The 20,222-nt window shown below is 39.1% G+C and overlaps 2 long non-coding RNA genes across 2 annotated transcripts; both read right to left on the bottom strand.

The window, feature by feature from the left end:
- Positions 1-80: 80 nt before the first annotated feature.
- LOC130219704 (uncharacterized) lies at positions 81-5,125 on the bottom strand. The gene is made up of 3 exons (XR_008836080.1): positions 5,043-5,125; positions 4,244-4,425; positions 81-154 (listed from the first exon to the last, which is right to left on the bottom strand). It is a non-coding gene; the product is annotated as an uncharacterized LOC130219704 (long non-coding RNA).
- A 5,625-nt stretch (positions 5,126-10,750) lies between these two features.
- LOC130219697 (uncharacterized) lies at positions 10,751-19,330 on the bottom strand. Its single transcript, XR_008836079.1, has 6 exons — positions 19,257-19,330; positions 18,986-19,057; positions 16,665-16,736; positions 15,571-15,643; positions 12,995-13,101; positions 10,751-12,284 (listed from the first exon to the last, which is right to left on the bottom strand). It is a non-coding gene; the product is annotated as an uncharacterized LOC130219697 (long non-coding RNA).
- Between the last annotated feature and the right edge of the window lie 892 nt (positions 19,331-20,222).

Raw genomic sequence — 20,222 nt, 5'->3', positions numbered from 1 at the left:
TTCAATTTTCCACATAAGTTACATTTGCAGCTTCAGATGGAAACCTGGCTTTTATAAAAAAGGAAAATTAAATTCTCTTACTTTCTCCTTATCTGATGTGGAAGTGTTTCGAACCACATTCGATCATTGCCATTGATGACTCTTCACATAATTCCTGTAAACATAAAAAGGAAAAGGCACAAGATTGGGTCGGAAAGGCAGTGAATGCAGATATAAAATGAGCCTATAAAGCCAATACATAACCAAACCAACCCCTATAGAGTGGTGGAACTATGATGTCTCTGTAGACAAAAACCCAGAAGCGAGTTTGTGTTTTAGCACTTCTGCTTCCAACTTTCTAAAGTAAATGTTTTTTTTTTTTTTTATGTTTTTGGAATGGCATATTTGTAAAATCCCTAAAATAAAGTGTGTTTAATGCAAGCTTAAGAAATGATCTTCTTCATTTGTACACTCCTTTGCGCTCACTGAGATTATCTTCTGCTGAACTGTTATCTGTCCCAAACTTTAAGATAAAGTCATTTGGTGGCAGGGCTTTTAGCTGTACAGCACCAAAGTTATGGAACTCCCTGCCTTTGTACATTCGCAAGGTAGACTCTATTTAGATAAAAACGTTTTTTGTTTAGGATAGCTTTTAATGATTTGCTGGTTTAATTTTATGCTGATTGTCATTTTTACTGCTTGTATTTTTATGATGTGCTTGCGATCTGCTGTAAGGTGTCCTTGAGTGCTTTTTATTATTATTATTATTAAGATACATTCATGTTTTATTCTAAGATATAAAACACACCAGTTACAGCACATTTGTGATTTTTCTTTTAAGCTGTTAGGTGTCTTTATAAAGCTGGTTGCTAAAAAGTTGCTAAACGAGACTACAGGTGCTGTCGGACATGAAATATCTCACAGTGAACAGGTTGATGGTGATGAGGTGACGATCATGGTATAGTCCGTTTATAGCCTAGTGTCAGATTTTTAGTTGTGGTGCTTGTATTCAGGCTTTAAAATTCAGTAAAGTTATATTATGATGAAGAGCATTTTATATTAAAGATGATCTCAATGGACAAAAGGTGCAAGTTTAATGAACTATGGTAGAGCACAGAGCTTAGTTTTTGCAATAATCCTATTGGCTACACGAGTGACATTATAAATGAGTGATTATAATAAATGATTCACCATTCATATGGACCAATTTCTTCTTCCTTCAAATCACAAGCGGCAACCTCCCGCTCTCCCTCGGGAAGCCAATACGGAAGTAACTGAAACTGCAGTTCATCAAAATTCCGCTAGTCCTGGCTCCATAATAGAGCAAATTGTAATTGAGCCCACTGTTAGAATGGCCAACTTTACAGCAGAAAAAAAGGTGTTTACAGCCTGGTATAAAGAACCATTTTGGTTCATATAGCTAATATTTCCCTTCATGACAACTGTGAGGGGGGTGAATTTTTTTATAATTCATCCATTTCCTTTGTATTAGGTTATATTAAGTTTGCATAATTAAGGGCGTGGCCACTTGAGTGACAGCTAGGTCTCGCTGGTCGCCGTCACTTCACCTCAGCTGAATCCGGCAGATTAGCCACTGATCTCAGCATATTCATCGTATTTTTGTTTTGTTTTATGTGGCTTTACACAGTCAGCTGCCTTTTGGACTTATTTCTTACAATTATTAGATGATATTGGATGCTGTGTGCACTTAATTGTGCTCACAAACCATTCATGTGGCCTCGTTTCCCATGTGAGTAAAGTTATATACTTGTATACCATCTCTATAAATATATTTGTTTTATTTAAGATCATTTATCATTAATATTTTTCTTTAGACCCGTAAAGCACTCCAGAATGTGACAGATTGATTAGCTGTAGGCTCTAGAACAGTCATCTGAAGCGTTATCATACAGTGTTATGCTGGATTTCATCAATAGTCTTGCATTTACTAACACAGACTATATTTAAAGTGTTTGGAAGTAATTCACGTTTTCCTCCTGTAGAAAAACGTCATAAGAACAATGTTTAGTGGCTCAATGTATTACTAAAGTGTTTTTAAAAGTCTAAACACTTTATTGATATAGTGTACAGCCAAGCACATGTGGTCAGAACACAAACGAGTCGCATGTAATAAAGTATTAAGTGTTTCTCCCAGAGTAAAGTCTGTCTGCCAGGTCTAAGCAAAGTGCCAGCAGGTGTCTGTAGCTCCGCTCACTCTCCGCCTCTTTGCCCTTGTTTGGTATCCCGCCGTGGGTGCGATGACGCGCGAACAAAATGGCGACGGTTGGCCGCGCCTACTTGTAGCTTCTTTTGCAGTGTTCAGAAACCTATGGTTGACGTCACGGATGCTCCGTCCATATATTTTACAGTCTATGATCACAACCTGTAGATGTGATTAAAATGGTTGCCTTATTTTGTGTAGATTACAAAATATGTATTTAATTGTGTGTTGTAACTTGTAATCACCCGGCACGGCTTGTAATCACGTATCTATTATAGATCAGTGCTTGTACTGTATCTCTCAGGTTAAATCTGTATGGGGTATTCAAACATTGTGTCCAAAACCACGTTGAAAACTCAATGTGTGCTTCTTCCTTTACCAATTTAAATTAGTTTCTGAACTCTGTCATTGCTATGACCACAATCAGCTGTTCATACACATATGCTGCAGTCAATTTTCAGAATAGTTCAACTTTTGCCACTGTGTGGATTAATACTGAAATTTAAAAACATGCACAAACAATGAATTTATTTCTTTAGAGTAATTTGAAACATCAAAAACTAAACTAATAAATGAAATCCACAACACAATACAACAAACTAGGGCTGGGCGGTATATTGAGTTCTGGGGATATATCGATATGATTCCCCAACTCGATGCAGGATTATCCAACATCGTTTATATCGATATGGTTTGAAGCCACACATGCGCATTCTGCGCGAAACAGACCACTTCAAGGCAGCACACGAGCTTCACTTGCACAAATGAGCGCATGCGCAAATAAATGATTCACTCCATGAGTCATACAATAGATTTGTTCAAAATGAACAAAACATTCAAGAATGACCCATCACTGACACAACATGGAGGAACATGCAGTGTTGGTGTTGTATCGAAATCTGACTCACCTCGCGTACACGCACGTCACACAGCGCCTGCAGCTGTCACAGCGGTTTATCAGAAACCTTTTATTGATCATTCCTTTCGCAATTGACAGCAAGAATGAACATAGAAGCCTTGTCAAATTGACTGATGTGTTCAAATAAATTAAAAATGTCAAAATGGGAGGAATTTATACCACATTTCGAAAATAAAACCAGCTCATATTCACTGATTATAAGTTCAGTATTTATTGCATGACGGTCTCTTCTTTACATTGACATAATAATACATTTAGCTATGTGTTCTGCTCTGTTATAATGACTGTTTACATTTATATGCTTAACCAGCATTTTATCACAGTACTCTGAAACTGTTTCATTACTTCTCATATCTATAGTCTATTTGCTTTCATCTCCTTATTTAATATTTAGTAAAACAAGTTTAGTCCAAACAAAAGAAAAAGTGTAGGACTTTTTAACTTGGAGTGGAAGATTTCTCTGTAGATATCTTCGATATGTGCACTGTTTAATAATCGTGCACAATACATACATGTAAATGTGTAACTAATAAAACATATACAGCTGATTTAATTGTTGTTTGTAAAATCACACAACTGTGGTATACAGGATTACTTATAACAACACTGTAATTGTGTCAAAATAGTGTGCGTTTCATATTTACATTTATTGTGGTTTTTTCTATCCTACAATATTTTTTTGTTGTGTTACTATTTAAGTGTGTGTATGGTTCTGTTTATTTTGTTATTTGCACAACAGCACAGTAGTGCTGTGTATAGTGTTAAGCAGGAAAAAACCCTGTACTGTATTTATTTATCAAAGATTTTTTTTTTACTTGAAATGTTGTGTAACAGTTTTAAGCAGGAAAAAAAAAGAAAAAAAGATTTTGTGCAGCTGTTATTTTTTGTGCAGCTATTTTTTTTTTGTAAACAGAGAGGGAAACCCATGTGCTTGAATTATATGTTGCTCAAAAACTGTTTGATAAAAGTTTTAATAAAGGCTTTAACTCTCAAGTAACCATTTATGGGAAAATACCAGATATACATCATATACTGTCGTTCCTCCTAAAAATACCGGGATATGATTTTTTGCCCATATCGCCCAGTCCTACAACAAACGTGTCTTAAAGAGACCACACACTTACCCTTGAATGCCATGGCCAAGAAGAATCACCATAGAAGTGGGTAATTTCTTCATCTGGAAAGTTATCCCTGTAGAAAACGGACACAGGTGTGGGCTTCTTTAAGAACTACTGCCTTCATTTAGGATTTCTGTGATCATCATTCAGGCATCCCAGTTATCCATCCCTTTTTTGAAGCATCGATGCTGTGGGAAAACTATTGCATAATTAAAACATTCCTGACTAAAACACAAAGTAATAACCTAATATTGAATAGTTTGTGATGTTAAGCTAACCTTGCTTTTTAATCTTTAGTCAAATATATGACACAGTTTACTACCCTTCCTTAAAGTGTTTCTATTGACATCCTGACCACCTTGTTATTGTTTATTATACCATAAAATTTGTATGTTGTTAATACTACTACTACTTATTATTACTACTAATAATAATAAATAGTCTACAGTGGACAAGCTCAAGTTTAGACCTCGTTTACACCTGTATTTAGCATCATCCATGTCTGTTTAAAATGTTTAAAATGAAGCCAAAAATGTCCAACTTACCAGTAATGTGTTTCATTAAATATGAACTCAAAGACTGTAGTGGACTGAGTTGTCAGACTGTAAAGTTAGTACAATCACTAAGAAATGAATATACGTGTCATATAACTGTAATATAAACAAACTGGGTCACGGACACCATTTAATCTGCTAATGATGTCGCACCTTAAGTGATATGACCCTGACTAACTCGTCATGCACACAATGTTTAAAGTTAACTTAACACACGCCACAAAAGTATACAGTAAATAAGCAGTTCATACCTTAAAGATGCACAAATGGTTCTCTTTTGTAGTTGCTGATAGTTCACTCCGTTGGAATTAAAGGTCTACCTCGCGTGTCTTCGGCAGCCAATTGGAAACATGAAGCGGGCTGCTATTGATGGACATGAAATCCAGCCAATCGCTGACGAGGATTCCGCTGATCGACCAATGAAACGCGATCAAATTCAGCCAATCGCTGACGAGGAGGCCCTCTCGCTAGACCAATGAAACGCGACTGTGACGAGCAGAAATGTGTATGAAAGAGCAGTAGCAGCGGAGGGACGATAGTGGGAGATTATACACAATGAGCATACACAGATACACACAGAAAAACGGGCTCACCGTAACTATTAGGACATAACGAGAAAAGGCGGGAGGTGGTATGTCACACCATTTTGAACACTTGTACGCTGCTTGACTTATCGGGACATTAGCACTGTCCCAATAGTTACGGTGTGTCCTCATATTGTCGGTATGTATTCAGGTGTTTTGTCCCAACAGTCCGGTCGCACCAACGCACACACACACACACACACACACACACACACACACACATACTGGTACGGGTGGTTTATTGGGACCTGTAGTAAGGTTCGTTGTGAGGGAAGAAGAAGACAGGGTCGGCGTTAAGGCAAGTGATAAGTTTTATTATTATTATTATTTTTAGTGCTGAGCAACACGCTCCACAATGTGCCGGCTGTTACTCGGTTCTCCCTCTCCCTGGTCTCTCCTGCTCCCTTAAGAAGGCGTCTCTCCGGCCCAATCACTAGAGAAAGCAGGTGTTATTAATTATTTCTGATTGGGCTACTGACCAGCCGCCGGTGTCTCCACTCTCTTTCTCCCCTTTCTGGGTGTTCGGCCCCACTCTCCCCACCACATACCCCCACCGCCCGTCTCAGGCCGGGCAGCCGTCCGGCCTGCGGCCCCCCCTCCCCCCCCTGCCGCCCGGGAGAGGAAGTCAGCCACGACCATCTGCGCGCCCGGCCTGTGGACCACCTTGAAATTAAATGGTTGTAAAGCGAGATACCAACGGGTGATCCGCGCGTTGGTATCCTTCATGCGGTGGAGCCACTGGAGGGGAGCATGGTCCGAACAGAGGACGAATTCTCGCCCCAGGAGATAATAACGGAGGGTGAGGACCGCCCACCGTATCGCCAAACACTCCCTTTCTATGGTGCTGTACCTAGCCTCCCGGTTGGACAGTTTCCGGCTGATGTACAGCACCGGGCGCTCCTCATCCTCAACCTCCTGGGAGAGAACCGCCCCCGCCTAACCGGTCGAGCAACTCGTCAACCCGCGGCATTGGATACGCGTCGAATTTCGACACCGCATTTAATTTGCGGTAATCCACACAAAACCGGACTGACCCATCTGTTTTGAGTACCAAAACGATCGGGCTGGCCCAGTCACTGCGGGATTCTTCTACTACACCCATTTCCAGCATTTTTCTTAATTCATCCTGAACCACCTTTTTTTTGTGTTCAGGCAAGCGATACGGTCGGGTCCTTACGACCACGCCCGGTTCGGTCTCGATGTGGTGCTGAATTAAGTTGGTGCGACCGGGTAGGGGGGAGAACACGTCTGCAAATTCGGTTTGGAGGCGTCGGACGTCGGTGAGCTGCGCGGGCGAAAGATGATCACCCCCGGCGACCAGAGTCTTTGCCCCATTCCGGTTAACACTCTCCGGTCCCAGGTCATCTTCGCTGGAAACGAGTGCCGCCAGCATCACCTCCTCCGGCTCCCTCCACAGTTTCAATAAGTTAATATGGTAAATTTGACGTGCCCCTCTCCTGTCCGTTCGCATCACCTCATAATCAAGATCGCCAACTCGTCGTGTGACCACAAACGGCCCTTGCCACTTGGCGAGTAATTTGGAACTGGAAGAAGGCAGCAGTACAAGGACTTTATCTCCCTTTGTGAATTTTCGTAGTTTAGTGCCCTTATCATATCGCCTGCGTTGTTCCTCCTGAGCCTTGAGCAAATTCTCCGTAGAGAGCCGCCCCAGTGTGTGGAGTTTTGCTCTTAGGTCCAGGATATATTGAATTTCATTTTTGCTTTGTGAAGGCTCGTCCTCCCAAACCTCTCTAACAACATCCAAAACCCCACGGGGCTGTCTGCCGTAGAGAAGCTCGAAGGGGAAAACCCCGTGGAGGCTTGGGGAACCTCCCGCACAGCAAATAATAAGGGCTCCAACCATTTATCCCAATTTTTCGCGTCCTCGTGAACGAATTTACGGATCATGGATTTAAGCGTGCGATTAAATCGCTCAACCAGCCCGTCTGTTTGTGGGTGATAGACGCTGGTGCGAATCGATTTAATGCCCAATAATCCGTAAAGTTCGCGTAGTGTACGTGACATGAACGCGGTGCCTTGATCAGTGAGGATCTCCTTGGGGATCCCCACTCGGGAGATCAGACTAAACAGACCTTCCGCAACACTCTTTGCCTAGATGTTACGGAGCGCTACTGCTTCCGGGTACCGCGTTGCATAATCCACTATGACTAATGCAAAGCGGTGCCTGCGTGCGGATCGCTCTAATGGCCCGATGAGATCCATACCAATTCTCTCGAAGGGGATCTCTATAATTAGTAAAGGGCGCAATGGCGCTTTTGATGTGGCCGGTGGGTTCACCAGTTGACATTCACGGCATGCAGCGCACCATCTGCTAACATCCCCGTGAATGCCCGGCCAAAAGAATCGGGTCATGAGGCGATTTAATGTGGCCGCTTGACCTAAATGTCCGGCCATGGGATTCGAGTGAGCCGCCTGGAAAAGCATTTCCCGGCGGTTCTTTGGTACTAATAATTGGGTTGTATCTTCCTTTGTTTGAGTGTCTTGGGTCACTCGATACACCCTGTCATTAATAATCTTAAAATACGGATAGGACGGGGTCGATCAGGCTGGAGGTTTCTCCCATCAATAACCTGCACTCTTTCAAGTGCATGTCTCAGCGTGTCGTCACGCGACTGCTCTAGGGGAAAGTCTTTCCACCGGGAAATTCCCGGCCCTGCCCCTGAGTCAGCGCGTGACGTCATCACTTGGGATTCCCCCAGCTGAGCGACCCGCCCCCTCTTCGGCGATTTTTTTTTTCCAAGATACACCCGCGCTTAAGATTTCCAGTAATTTGTTAAAATCAGGCCAATTCGTCCCCAAGATTAGCGGGTGTTTGAGGTGTGGATTAACCGCTACCTCCACATTATGCTTTTTCCCCCTGAATTGAATTTTCATAGCCGTTAGCGGACAGTGTCTTACCTCTCCGTGCACACACCTTATCTGAACCGTGCGGCTCTTATCCAATGCCGAGCGTTGCACCAAGCATTGGTGGATGGAGGTTTGGTTACAGCCTGAATCCACCAATGCCTGATAGGTATCCCCCTTAATACTCACCGGTATTTGATACAGTCCATTGCGACCGGGGGCGACGGCTGGCACGTCGGGCAGGCGGATCAATGCACCCACCTCCATTACGGAGCAGTTTTCTGGGGCATGATCCTCCCCCTCGCAATGCCAACACGCCGGCCCAGACCTTCCCGTTACACCCCCGGGGCCAGTAGGACCAACTGATTGGGCCGGAGAGAGACCTGTCGGCGCCTGAAATCCGCCCATAGTACGGGCGTCCCCGTCTCTGTCCCGGTAAGTGCCCCAACGAGGCGTGAAGCGCTGAGGGTCCGGGCCTGGGGTTCGCCTCCGGGGCGCCGGAATGGGCGGTCCCCTCGATCTGGGCCTGGGAGTGGGAGGAGAGAGAGACAGAGAAGGGACAGGGGGAGAGAGAGAGAGAGAGAGAGAGATGTTACTTCGCCGACCCTGGACCTCGCTACCAGGTGATCCTCCGCCAGCTGGATGGCCGTGTCTAGATCGTCTGGCCGGTGGCACTGGACCCATTCCGATGTTCGGGAGGGAAGGCGGGCGATAAACTGCTCCAGTACCACGGCATCCACGACCTGGGCGATGGTTCGGTCATCCTGTACCAGCCATCTGCGGCAGGCATCACGGAGCTGCTGGGCAAATACGAAGGGCCGGCCGCTTTCTTCCAGCTTCAGCGACCGGAATCGCTGGCGTTGTTCCTCCGGATTGCGGCCGGCCCGCTGAAGTATGGCTCGCTTCAGGTGAGCATAGTCCAGGAGATCCTCGGCCGGTAGCTGCTGTGCGGCGGTCTGGGCTTCGCCCGACAGCAGCGGGATGACTCGGACCGGCCAATTGGCCCGCTGCCACCCACATGCTTTGGCCATCTTCTCTAATAAATCGAGAAACACTTCCGGATCATCCGTTGGCCCCATTTTGTGTAGCGTTATGGGAGGGTGGGTGGCTGATGTTACCGCGGGCTGGATCTCCCGGTCCAGCAGACTCTGGACGAGCTCGCGGTCCTCGCGCTGGGCCTCCACCAGGACTTTGAAGCGCTCTTCTTGCTCGGCCCGTATATCCAGGAGTTCCTGGTGCTGTTCACGGTGGAGGACCGCGAGCGCCTGGATCACTTCCGCAAACGGACTGGTTGACGGAGTGGTCATCTTGGCAGCGAGATCTCTTCTTCTTCCTGGGTTTCGGCACCACTGTAGTAAGGTTCGTTGTGAGGGAAGAAGAAGACAGGGTCGGCGTTAAGGCAAGTGATAAGTTTTATTATTATTATTATTTTTAGTGCTGAGCAACACGCTCCACAATGTGCCGGCTGTTACTCGGTTCTCCCTCTCCCTGGTCTCTCCTGCTCCCTTAAGAAGGCGTCTCTCCGGCCCAATCACTAGAGAAAGCAGGTGTTATTAATTATTTCTGATTGGGCTACTGACCAGCCGCCGGTGTCTCCACTCTCTTTCTCCCCTTTCTGGGTGTTCGGCCCCACTCTCCCCACCACAGGACCTTTTTCCCAAATAAGTACCATCATGGTATATGGGGACCCACATTTCCTTTTGTCTTACAGATTAGTAAGAAATATGAATCTTCTCCATATTGCATGGGGAATAATTCTGTCTACTCAGAATTTAATTATTGTGAAAGAGTCTGGAAATATTAAGACCTGACATCCTACAACAATGTGGGGACATGGCAAAAGTGGGCGTTTCGGATTTAATCATGCATTATGAGGACAGCCATGAGTGTTACACACACACACACACTAACAACCCTGGATTATGAGCACAATCAGTGTTTAACTGGACTTCACTCATACACACCAACACACTTTGCTAACACAGGATTGTGAGGACAATTAGTGTTTAACTGGACTTTACTCATACACACCCACACACAATACTAACACAGGACTGTGAGGACAACTGGTGTTTAACTGGACTTTACTCATACACACCCACACACATTACTAACACAGGACTGTGAGGACAACTGGTGTTTAACTGGACTTTACTCATACACACCCACACACATTACTAACACAGGACTGTGAGGACAACTGGTGTTTAACTGGACTTTACTCATACACACCCACACACATTACTAACACAGGACTGTGAGGACAACTGGTGTTTAACTGGACTTTACTCATACACACCCACACACATTACTAACACAGGACTGTGAGGACAACTGGTGTTTAACTGGACTTTACTCATACACATCCACACACATTACTAACGCAGGATTGTGAGGACAATCAGTGTTTAACTGGACTAGCTAATAGACAGACAGACAGAGAGAGATAGGTAGATAGATAAATAGATCAGTAACATCAAATCACTGTCTCAAATGCATTTATTCACCAAGGCTTTTTAAAAAAACAACTCAATGACAACATTTTGAGGGTTCTGCCCCTTAAAGGGTTAGTTCAACCAAAAATTAAAATTGATTTACTCAACTTAATGCCATCCTCAGTGTACATGACATTCTTCTTTTAGATGAATACATTAAGAGTTATTTAGAATTTTTCTGGGCACTTTCAAACATTATATTGGTAGTGAATTGTGACCCCTTTTTAAACCTTGAAAAAGCACAAATATCTGACGTGAAACGAACCCATACGCATCCGGGAGGTTAATGTGTCTTTTGAAGCAGATCAATGGATTTTTGAATCTGTCATTAGCTTTGTTTCCATGCACCTATTTTTATGTGCATTTTGCATATGTGCATAAAAAAACAGTTGATGGAAACGCCATATTGCGCATAAATTTTGAAAATGCGAATAAAAAACGTATGCGCATAACTGAGTAGGATAAACTTTTTATTCAATAAGAAAAGATGCACATAAACTATGATGGAAACACTTTTACCGCACAAATTCCAGTGTGCGCATTAAAAAAGGTCATGTGATTTTGTTATAAGAGATCATGTGATGATGAAAATGTGCGTAAATGGAGAAACCAGCAGCACACTGTAAACCATCTGAACTGTTGTTTTGGTCATTCTAAAACACCTAACCGTTTAAGTATTAATGTTATTATATTATTAATGACCTCAAGAAATAAAAGCGTCTGTGCTCCGTGTCATTTATTAGATGAAGAAAAGATTGACGCAGCTTCTCTTACCACAGCAAATTCAGTTTTTACTGTTGATATTTGGCGCCAGTTAATCAGGAAGTGACGATTTTGTTTGCTTTGACTCGTTGGATGGAAACGCTGCTTTATTTGCACGTCTTTAACGCGTTAATCCAGTTTTGCGCGTAAAGTTCATCCGCATTTTTGGATGGAAACACAGCTAATGTCTGTATGCTTGTTTGCGAAAAGTCAAGTTGGCAAGTTTGGGACATCTTTAATTTGTTCTTTGATTTGTTTAGGTTCATCTGACTCTGTCGCCAACACGCAAGTAGCAACTGGAGTTCATAATTCATAAAAAATAAATATTTGTTACAAACCTATCGATCCGCTTCAAAAGACATGACATGTATTGGAACGGTTCCAACAAGGCCCACACTTCACATCCATAATAGTATTTAAGTGCTCAGAGAAAATTTTAAATAACTCTTAATGTGTTTGTCTGAACGAAGAATGTCATATACAGCTAGGATTGCATAAGGGTGAATAAACCATGGCCTAATTTTATTTTTTGGATGAACTAACCGTTTAAAAGCAGTTTTTGCTTTTCTTTGTTGAAATGCACTCCAACATTTCTTTTATTTATCTGCAAACCTCTGTTCCTCACAAAGTCACTTAATGTTTCTTCTTTTTTTAAGAACATAGTCTTCTGCTTTCTTGCACTGATCACACTGTGCTTTTGTGGTGAGGCGTCCCTTTAAAATGTTTTATGACTGCATTCACTTCAGTCTGCTCCATGTTTTTATAATAACTGTCCTTGAGTTGGTGTCTGCCAAAAATAAACACAAATTTACAGAAATACAAATTTTTACTGACATTGTAAAAAAAACTATAAAGACTTATTTTACAGTCAGAGTGCAGGCTTTCTGTATCCTACTCAATAAGAGCACAGTTCCCTAGTGCTGCCTAACTGTTGTATTTCTTCAGCTAATTACAGGTGCTGGTCATATAATTAGAATATCTTCAAAAAGTTGATTTATTTCATTAATTCCATTCAAGCAGTGGAACTTGTATAATGTATACATTCATTCCACACAGACTGATCTATTTCAAGATTTTATTTCTTATATGTTTTATCTAATCTATAGTGTTTGCTGTGCTGTAAAATATTTTATTTTACATAGCACAATATACAACAACACTAAATGTGTAGTTTTTTGCCTTGCATAACAAAATGAATGCATGTTATAATACTGAATTTAATTTACCTTGAAATTAAATTATGCTCTCTAATCCTAGTACTGTTAGGATCAATTTTACATTAATTTATTCGTTAATATAATCTTTTATTTACTTAAAACAACAAATGTGAAAAAATGGATATGGCTTTCAAATAGTGAATTGATGGAAGAAAAAAAAAAACACTATTAAAAAAATACCTAGAAATTATAGGAGAAATCCATATTGTACTGAAGAACGCAGACTAAAAAAGATGACACATACATTTCTACGCTGATTATTTGTGACATAGATACTTACATTTGCAAGTTGAAGTCGGCCACTTTCTACTTGACATGGGACCACTACAATCAATCATCGCACAAATCCAAACTGGAAAAAACAGCACTGTGTACTTCATGGTGACACTGTACAGAGGGAGAGTTTTTATTAAAATCCAATTCACATGCTAGACATACCACAACTTTTATATGAAAGCATCAATTTGTAAAAAGTCACTGCAGTTATTATTGAATTGAAAGCATGTCCAGGCTAAAAAGTGCACACATCAGATAAACCTTATAGACGCTAAAATGTCAAATTAATACTAAAACACTTTGTACATGAATGACAAAAATCTTAGTGCCAGATGTAAAATGAGCCAACACATAACCAACCGAACTCTATTCATCAACTGTGTAAAATATGGGGGTCCTCACAAGGCCAAATTGTCCTCACAATTCATGTCCATGTCACGCCCATCCCCCAATACACAATAAAGTGAACACATAACAGACCAAACTGTACTTATCAAATGTGTTAAATTATGGGGGTCCTCACAAGGCCAAACTGTACTTACAATCCATGACCATGTCATGCCCATCCCCCAATACACTAGTTATTATTATAAATTAATAGAGAGTAGGGATGCTAACAGTTACTCAATGATCGATTTATTGTCAGTAATCAGTTTAATCAACAGACCTTATCGATGACAGATTAAGCATGGACATTAAAGGATAAGTTATGATTTGTGCTGCGAGACAAGCGTCCACAACTTTACACATTAAATAATCAAGTGTGTGCAGTTTATGTTATGTGGGGGATCCATAAAACCCTGTTTTAAGTGGATCTCGGTTATATCTGCGGGTGCTGCCGTTAATTTGCAGGTCAGGAAATCAAAAAGTAGGCTAAATGATGTTTAATTATGAGTGGGTCACGGGTGGATAAGATCAATTATTGGTTATGCAAACTTTAACTAGTTTCTCTAAAATATTAAGGTGTTTTAAGCAATTTCATCTGACAGACTGGCACGAATTGGAATTCTCACAATGAGTTTCTGAGTTCTCTCATCCTTCAGACCGAGTTTGTCCTTTCTAGGTAATCTGTGAACACGTTCAGTGCTCTGAATAGCTTGTAAAGCCTGTCCTGCTCTTTCAAATTACTTAATTAAATGTTAAATTATTATAGTTAAATTATTGAAACTGGCCAGCGCAATGGATGATTTTGTCATTAACAGTGAAAGCTGTTTAATATAGGCTTCCCTGAAACTGTGAATGTTTCACTTTTTATATTTTATTTATTTAACAAAAAGTTTGTGTTTTGGGTCTGAATAGCAGTACTTCTTTTGAAACACTTCACCACAAATGTTATTCATTCTTTATTTTGTAGATAATTGACCACCAAAAAATACATTATTTTCCAAAAAATATATATATGAAGTGTACATTTATGTTCGTGCCTGTTGCACAACTGTGCAGTGGATGATTTGTTTCACTCTCTGAAAAATAAGGATTTAATTAATGTTCCGCTGTAATTGGTTTATCCCAAACCGCTGTCTTATATTTGCTACAAACTTTAAAACTAACAAAGCTTAAAAGAAGTCATTCTTTTACAGATTATGTCTTAAGCATCTGAATTTTTATCTATGCTGATGTGTTTTTATTTTCTCCGTCTTACTCGTGGCGAGTTCAGGTGAAAGTAAGATTTAATTAAACAAAGATTTAATTAAATAAAGGCCACAATTTTATTTGCCTGCATCAAACTGGCAGGAAAATCTACATTTAAAATACATGAAATACAAAAGCTGGTTATTTTACCGGTGATGAGGGATAATAGTAGTATTACTGAGGAAATATCTTAATATTATAAAGGAAACCTAAGTTTGACATCAACAGATTCTATCAATGTCGTATCGAATGCCCTTAAATAAATGTAGCCTATCTGACATCAAGCACCAAGTGTTTATTGAGATTGTGTCACCTATCATATATAGTCTGTTCTTCACAGAAGCTTTAAGGCACCTTTTTTTTAGCCTAGCCTACTACTGTATATAAATTTAGATTTTTTTTTTACATATAATGTTCCATTACTTCATTTCTTTTTTTTATATTTATAGTTTATATATAAAATGAGCACTTAGCTTATTTCGCAGTGATCATTATGCAAAGAGCATATTGCATATTGGTTTTATTCTTCATTAACACATTCATTAATTATGTATTTTATAAATGGACTGTTTATACAGACTAAGCTAATAATTACTGTAAGTCTCAAAATGGAAAAGGCTAGGGTGATTTGTTTAATATTTCAAAACATTCAAAACTTTATCTATTATGTTTATGGAGTGGTGATTAATGATTAATTAATAATTTAAATGATCATGGATCACAGGATTTTGTGGAAATTGACATCCCTAACAGAAAGAGGTCTATTTTACTCAAAGAGAGTTATTTTTGAGATAACAGCCCAGGACAAACAGCCTAAAATAGCACTTAACCCTTCTACATCGAACATTGTCATTGTCAAAGAGGAAATTATTTTGTTTGCAATAAGATATATTTGCAGTTTTGGATAGAAACTCTGCTCATATCAAGAAGGAAATTAAATTCACTTACTTTCTCCTTATCTGATGTGGAAGTGTTTCGAACCACATTCAATCATTGCCATTGATGACTCTTCACATAATTCCTGTAAATGTGAAAAGGAAAAAAAAAAAAAAAAAAAAAAATTCACAAGATTGGGTCAAAAAGCCAAGTAAGTACTACACTTAACTAATGAACTAATAATACCTGGCCAATTTCAGGTGTTAGGGAAAAGCAAATGAATGAAAAATTCTTGGATAACATCTACAATTTCATTTAATTTGTTATCTGAGTTTTTGTACAAGAAAGCAAATGGCAAGTATAAATTGAGCCTAAAAAGCCAACACATAACTGACCAAACTCTATTCATCAAATGTGTTAAAATATGGGGGTTCTCACAAGGCCAGACTGTACTTACATTTCATGTCCACGTCATGCCCATCCCCCAATACACTAGTTATTATTATTCATTAATAGAGAGGTGTATATTTTACTCAAAGAGAGTCATCACAACAACATTTTTGAGAAAACAGCCCAGGTAAAACAGCCTAATATGATAAATCAACCCTCCTTCTACAACCACAAATCAGAAACAGTTGAGACAGTATGGAAATTGCTAATAAAAAATTGCGTAATGTTACCATTCTTTTTTACAACACTTAAAAATATGTTTAGGGGCTGGAGACAGCAAGTGATAAAGTGTTTCATGTGTAATTTTGCACCATTCTTCCTGCAAACAAATCAAAGTGGGCAACAGTACGGTGCACCACACATTCTGTATTGGAGACAGGTCGGGACTGCAGACAGGCCAGTCCAGTACCCGTGTCCTCTTTCACCTGTTGACATCACCCGTTTCACATCACATCATTTTTTAACCATTTTACCTGATGACAGCCCTAAACTCCTGTCAACTTTTTTTCAAATATGTTGCAAGAACCAAAATTGGAATACAAGTTTATTAACACATTAAATAATGTCTGTTGGATTATCTGCAATGCAATACAAATCAAAGTAAATTTAGTAATCAGTACTTTCTTTTTTTATTAGCATTTTCCATACTGTGCCAATCTTTTCTGATTTGAGGTTCTAACATGGTTTGCATCAAGAAGGAAATTAAATTCACTTACTGTCTCTTTCCCTGACAAGGACGTTTTCGGACTGCATTCAATCTCAGTCACCAATGATTCTTCATGCAATTCCTGTAAAAGTGAGAAAGACAAACAAGATTGAGGCAAGAAGATTTGCAAAGTGACGATTTTATTATCTTTGACTCATTTGAGTGAAACATTGTTTGATTATTTGATATTCAAATTGATTATTTGAAACATTTTAATGCATCGTTTTAAATTTCCACATAAGTTACATTTGCCTATTGGCTTTTTGTCAAGGGAACCAGTGTGATGCCGACTGCTGGTTTGCCTACAAAGTGACATTATAGTCCCATCACTCTATTTAACAAATGTGTTTAAATATGGGGGTGAGAAAGGAAACTAGAGATGTTCATATTAATTGTTTAACCGTTAACTGAAAGGATGCATTTTTAACCCATTTATGGTATCAGTTAAACAATTAAAATGTATTATTATTTTATTTTGCAACACATAGGGCTATTTGTTAACTCAGGGACATTATAATATGTGCAACCACAAGTGCCTACAGATGTATTTTGATAAAAGAAGCATAATGAAAAGAGTGAAAAGACTTGTCACAGTTTGACACAGACAAGTTGATGCCAAACCAACGCTATTGGTTGTTGCCTCTGTCCTGGATCTGCATTATAAACCCCTTCGTGTATTTGCACAAGTGGAGAAAGAAGCCCCTAATGCAAAACTTTCTGAAATGTGCTCTGCTCTGAAAACAAGTCAAAGCATTGGGGTTTTCACTTGCTCTGAGTGCGTTCCACACGGCACCATCATAAATACAATCAACAAATAACTAAACTTTTTTTTTCCATTTGGAGAATTACAGTTATTAATAGTCTTTATAAAAGATCCATTTCTAAAATAGCCTGCATAGCCTAATCTACAAATCAAACAAATGCTGATTGACTTAAATGATTTATGGTTATAATAACTCCACACCAAACTGAAACTTTCATTTTATAACTTTAAAAACTATTAAAATGTATACAAAGTAATGCAATCCTTGGCTACATGTTAAAAAAACTAAATTATTATTTGCTATAGTAGCCTAGCCTATACTTTAAATACAAGTCAAGATGTGCCTTATTGTCTCTCATCACCACGGCCACAGCGCACATCTGTTTAAAGCTTCTGTAAAGAACAGAGCTTCATTTGACATATGAAACAATCTTAATAAAAAAAACTTACTTCTTTGCCATCAACTAGACTACGGGCTACACTGTTTAAGGGCATTCTATACGTTATGACAACGATAGAATCTGTTGTTGTAAAGTTTAGGCTATATTTCCTTCTTAATAAATTTCCTTTAAAATCTCTAATAACATTATTATACCTCATAACTGGTAAGATATAACCAGCCTTTCAGCAAAGGCTATATTGATATACTGATATTTCTGTGCTACTGAGGACATTGCAACTAAAAATCACACAAGCACTGGAGGTAAAATCAGATGCTCAAGACATAATCTTTAAAATAAAGACTTCTATTAAAAATGTTGACAGACGTTACGATATAAGAATCAGAGAGGAGCATTAATTAAATGCCTATCTTCTGTAGAGCAAACGATTTGAGGTAGCCTGCTATTTTTATTTGAATGAAACAAAAACCAAAAAGAACCATGATTGGAAATAAACAGCATGCTGGTTCTTAAAAAAGGATTCAGTCAGTGTTTTCGTTTTGTAATCTCAATTTGTAATTTAACTGAAAAGAAAATATTTAGGGCAGGCCTTTTATTTAGTTATTATTTTTTTCTATGCTGTTGGAAACACTGTGTGTGAAGACTTTATAATGTTCTATGCATATTTTACTAAAGGGTTGCACTTTAAAATACTGAGATGTGTGAAACCTTTAGGGTATATTTAGACTGAGCATAAGGTACTGTTGCACTTTTAAAAAAATGTAAAAGGTGAAGTGCCTTTTTATTTTAAAAAAGTTTCTGAATTTAAGATACAATGATGTTATTTTTCTATAGTATTCATATTCATTTTTTATATCTTTTTTGCACCGTTTTTATACAGTTATTTTGTAAAACTTTACTCTAGTTTGCTGTATGCATTTGTAATAATTTATTAATGGATAAGTCTGAAGCACACCATAAATTTAATCTGTCAATTTAAACAAGGCTAAAATTATACACAACTGTTTCTACAGATACCCACTCAGGTATCGGTTTAGTACTTGCATTTGGTTGATTCCCTGAGCTCAGGTATGAGAATCAGTATCGGTAAGAGAAAAAGGGTATTGGAACATCCCTAGCTCTTATTCTAACATGGTCAGCGTCAAGAAGGAAATTAAATTCACTTACTGTCTCTTTCCCTGATGTGGAAGGTTTCGCACTGCATTCGATCTCAGTCACCAATGACTATTCATGCAATTCCTGAAAAAGGGAAAAAGAGAAACCCAAGATTGAGGCAAAAAGTTTTGCAAAGTGACTATTTTATTGTCTTTAACTAGTTTGATGCAAATGATTATTATTCACAAATTTTAGAATATATTTCAATTTTCCACATAAGTTACATTTGCAGCTTCAGATGAAAACCTGGCTTTTATAAAAAAGGAAAATTTAATTCTCTTACTTTCTCCTTATCTGATGTGGAAGTGTTTCGAACTACATTCGATCATTGCCATTGATGACTCTTCACATAATTCCTGTAAACATAAAAAGGAAAGGCACAAGATTGGGTCGGAAAGGCAGTGAATGCAGATATAAAATGAGCCTAAAAAGCCAATACATAACCAAACCAACCCCTATAGAGTGGTGGAACTATGATGTCTCTGTAGACAAAAACCCAGAAGCGAGTTTGTGTTTTAGCACTTCTGCTTCCAACTTTCTAAAGTAAATGTTTTTTTTTTTAATGTTTTTGGAATGGCATATTTGTAAAATCCCTAAAATAAAGTGTGTTTAATGCAAGCTTAAGAAATGATCTTCTTCATTTGTACACCCCTTTGCGCTCACTGAGATCATCTTCTGCTGAACTGTTATCTGTCCCAAACTTTAAGATGAAGTCATTTGGTGGCAGGGCTTTTAGCTGTACAGCACCAAAGTTATGGAACTCCCTGCCTTTGTACATTCGCAAGGTAGACTCTATTTAGATAAAAACGTTTTTTGTTTAGGATAGCTTTTAATGATTTGCTGGTTTAATTTTATGCTGATTGTCATTTTTACTGCTTGTATTTTTATGATGTGCTTGTGATCTGCTGTAAGGTGTCCTTGAGTGTTTTTTATTATTATTATTAAGATACATTCATGTTTTATTCTAAGATATAAAACACACCAATTACAGCACATTTGTGATTTTTCTTTAAGCTGTTAGGTGTCTTTATAAAGCTGGTTGCTAAAAAGTTGCTAAACGAGACTACAGGTGCTGTCGGACATGAAATATCTCACAGTGAACAGGTTGATGGTGATGAGGTGACGATCATGGTATAGTCCGTTTATAGCCTAGTGTCAGACTTTTAGTTGTGGTGCTTGTATTCAGGCTTTAAAATTCAGGAAAGTTGTATTATGATGAAGAGCATTTTATATTAAAGATGATCTCAAT

The sequence above is a fragment of the Danio aesculapii genome, chromosome 3 (genome assembly GCF_903798145.1).
Source record: "Danio aesculapii chromosome 3, fDanAes4.1, whole genome shotgun sequence".
NCBI classification, from domain to species: domain Eukaryota; kingdom Metazoa; phylum Chordata; class Actinopteri; order Cypriniformes; family Danionidae; genus Danio; species Danio aesculapii.
Note: the sequence above shows the minus strand (reverse complement) of the source record. Positions and strands in the feature narration are given on the sequence as shown.